The following is a 3,306-nucleotide window of genomic DNA, read 5'->3' as shown; positions in this document are numbered from 1 at the left end:
GTGTTCCCCAATTCTTTCCGTCCCCTAAGGTACCTAAGTACGGGGTTGTGAATGTTGCTAGCTTTGTTTGCACGTGTGTTAAATTGGTCAAGACCGGTGATTTGCTCCCAAAAGGCGGCGGGTTGATAGTTAACCGGTTTTAAATTTTGATCCCAAGAGTCGTGGATGAACCCCGCATTGGCGAAGCCCATCTCATCACAGAAGTGTTGAAGAAACATCTCATAATCAATATTCAAAAGCCGGAAAGAAACTCTATGGTTAGGGTTATCAAAGTTCAACCTATATTTCGTAAAAACAATAGAACTTAAAAATTCATAGGTGAAGTTTTCATACCCTCGCATAGGTCTCAACATATCAACCCATCCTAGCCTTTCTAGCAGTTTTAACACATTATCCTTAATACCTAGCTTATTCATGTCATGGTTATCAGGGTACCTGCAAGGTTGTAGAGGTTTAGAGATTAGAAGTTTGTACCTATCCCTTTGCTTGTTGTCCCGGAAGATGATGCCATGATTTTTGGCTTGTGCCTTCTTCTTTGGGGGAGGTCCCCCGGATGAGCTTGCAACTTCCTTTCCACTTCTCTTTGAAGTCATTGCCCTGACCTTGCCTTTGGTGTGGTGGTTTGGTTAAGGGTTGTTTTGGTGGAAAAAGGTTGCACTAGCGTTGTGTTGAAGGTTTATGTGAGTTTTTGAGGTTGGGTTAGGGAGGTTGGTGACAAATTTATGGTTTTTGGGTTAGGTTATGGAGGGTTACGAATTTGGGTGATGTTGGTTGGGGTGGATGAAAGTTGTTTTGGAATGGTGGGTTATGATTGGAATGGTGTTAGTGATTGATTGGGTGGAGAAATTTTGTGAATGGGTGTGATTTGGGGGTAGTTGTGAAGGTTTGTAGTTGTATGGTTATGGAGGTTTGAGAGAGAAGGTGTGAAGTAGAGAGAAGTTTGTGTTGGAGAGTGAGGGAAGAAGAAGATGAAAAGGTGGGTTTATCCTTACCTGTAGTCGGGCACGGCCGTGCCAACCTTAGCACGGGCCGTGCCAACATTCTGGACTTGGCTCTATGTTTGGTTATTGAAGAGCTGGCACGGCCGTGCCAGTGTGAGCACGGGCCGTGCCAAGGTTCTGGAGGGCTAGGCTTCAAAATTTTCTGTTTTCTTGAATTTTTTTCCGGACAATAACCTACAAAATAATTAAAAGAAACAAAAACAAAAACAAAAGCAGTTAAATGCGTGGGTTGCCTCCCACGAAGTGCTCGTTTATTGTCATTAGCTTGACGTTAGGAAAGTGTCCTTAGAAAGGATCAAAGAGGTCATATTGTGTAGTTGACGCTAGAAAGCGTTCTTTCACATTATGTACTTCAATCATGTTACAATAATAAAGAGCGGGACCTTTCATAACATTTTCCAGCTCGAACCCAATCATTGCATCACTTGCTTGAAAAACTATCCTTCCACTCTGAACATCTATTATAGCACCGGCAGTAGCTAGGAAGGGTCGTCCTAAGATTATCGGGACATCAAGGTCCTCTTCTATGTCGACCACTACAAAATCAGTTGGGATATATATCCCTTCTATCTTAACGGGTATGTCCTCGATGTAGCCAGCTAGGGGGATAGTAGAACGGTCTGCTAGTTTTAAGATCATCTCGGTCGGTTTAAGCTCTCCTATTCCCATCCTTTTGAAGAGGGATAAAGGCAGCAAACTTACACTAGCTCCTAAGTCACACAAGGCCTTGTCAACGGTTTCTTTTCCTATCACACAAGGGATGGCAAAACTACCTGGATCTCTAAGCTTTTGGGGTTGCTTCTTGATGATTGCACCACTTTCCCAAGTTAAAGCTACTGTCTCCTTATGATCTATAGCCTTTTTCTTTGAAAAAATTCCTTTTAAAAATTTGGCGTATAGAGGCATACGAGATAGGGCTTCAACAAAGGGGGTCTGAATGCAAATCTTTTTAAGTATGTTTAAGAATTTAGCAAACTGGGCCTCCAAGTTAAGCTTAGTGAGCCTTAATGTATTAAGAGTCTTATTCTTATCAAGTGGTGTTTTTATCGCATCCTTCTTACCTAGAGACTTAACACTCTCCCCCTTGACACCTTTGGCTTTGGTAATGGTCTCTTCTAACTTATTGCCCCAAGAGAAATGGCATTGACATGGGCCTTGGGGTTTGTTTCAGTTTGTCCAGGAAAGACTCCTGGTGTTTGTGAAGAGGTGGCCACTTGTTGGGCTAGTTGGGAGATTTGGGTTTCAAGGATTTTGGTGTGTGTGGCGATGGAATCAACCTTGGTATTGAGCTTGGAGAGAGAGTCGTTCAGAGATCCTGTTTGGTTTTTTAGCTCTTGAAGTTGTTTATTTTGATTCATCATGCAATTTTCCAACATTATTTCCAAACTAGATTTCTGAGCTACTCTCTGGTTGTTTGTATAGCCAGGTGGTGCTGTTTGCCCATAGGAACTTTGAGGATTTTTGTAAAAATTTTGGTTTGGCCTCATTCCTTGGTTGTATTGAGCGTAATTTAGTTGCTCAATATTGGCAGCACTACCTAACTGACAATCAACACCTGTATGACCAGTTATACCACAGACTTCACAAGTAGGGGATGCGGGAGAAGGTGAGGCAGCATTAACATTAAGTTTTTCAATTTTTTGTGTTAATGCCTCAACCTTAGCAGCAAGGTGGTTATATTCAGAGACTTCGTATATACCTGCCTCTTTCTTAGAGGGAGTAGGAGTGGTGACGGCTCTTTCGTTGGTCCATTGATAGTGATTTTGAGCCATGTCCTCAATTAAAGCGTAAGCCTCCGTGTAGTTTTTGTTCATTAGGGCTCCACCTGCAGCTGCATCAACAGACATTTTAGTGGTATATGTCAAGCCATTATAAAACGTGTGGACTATAAGCCACTTCTCTAGGCCATGGTGGGGACAAAGTCTAAGCATTTCCTTGAAACGCTCCCACGCCTCATAGAGAGATTCCCCATCTTTTTGATTGAAACGTGTAATTTGGTCTCTAAGCTTAGCTGTTTTAGATGGGGGAAAGAATCGGGCGAGGAATGCTCGCCTCATATCGTCCCATGAAGTAATGGAACCGACTTATAGGGAATGGAACCAAGCGCTAGCTCTATCCTTTAAGGAAAAGGGAAAGAGATGAAGTCTTACGGCTTCTTGGTTCTCTTTTATGGTGCCATTGAGTCTAAGGAAGGAAGAAATATGGAGATTTGGATCCTCAGTGGGTGATCCAGAAAACTGGTTTTGCTGCACTAAATTGAGTAGTGCAGGCTTGATTTCGAAGTTATTACCCGCAACCATTGGGT

At 42.6% G+C, this 3,306-nt stretch overlaps 1 non-coding gene across 1 annotated transcript; it reads left to right on the top strand.

Moving 5' to 3' along the window:
- The first annotated feature begins 2,903 nt into the window (after nt 1-2,903).
- LOC112416171 (small nucleolar RNA R71) lies at nt 2,904-3,010 on the top strand. The gene has a single exon (XR_003006478.1). It is a non-coding gene; the product is annotated as a small nucleolar RNA R71 (small nucleolar RNA).
- The last annotated feature ends 296 nt before the right edge of the window (nt 3,011-3,306 follow it).

Source organism: Medicago truncatula, chromosome 6 (assembly GCF_003473485.1).
Source record: "Medicago truncatula cultivar Jemalong A17 chromosome 6, MtrunA17r5.0-ANR, whole genome shotgun sequence".
Taxonomy (NCBI): Eukaryota; Viridiplantae; Streptophyta; class Magnoliopsida; order Fabales; family Fabaceae; genus Medicago; species Medicago truncatula.
This window is presented reverse-complemented; position numbering and strand designations above follow the sequence as displayed.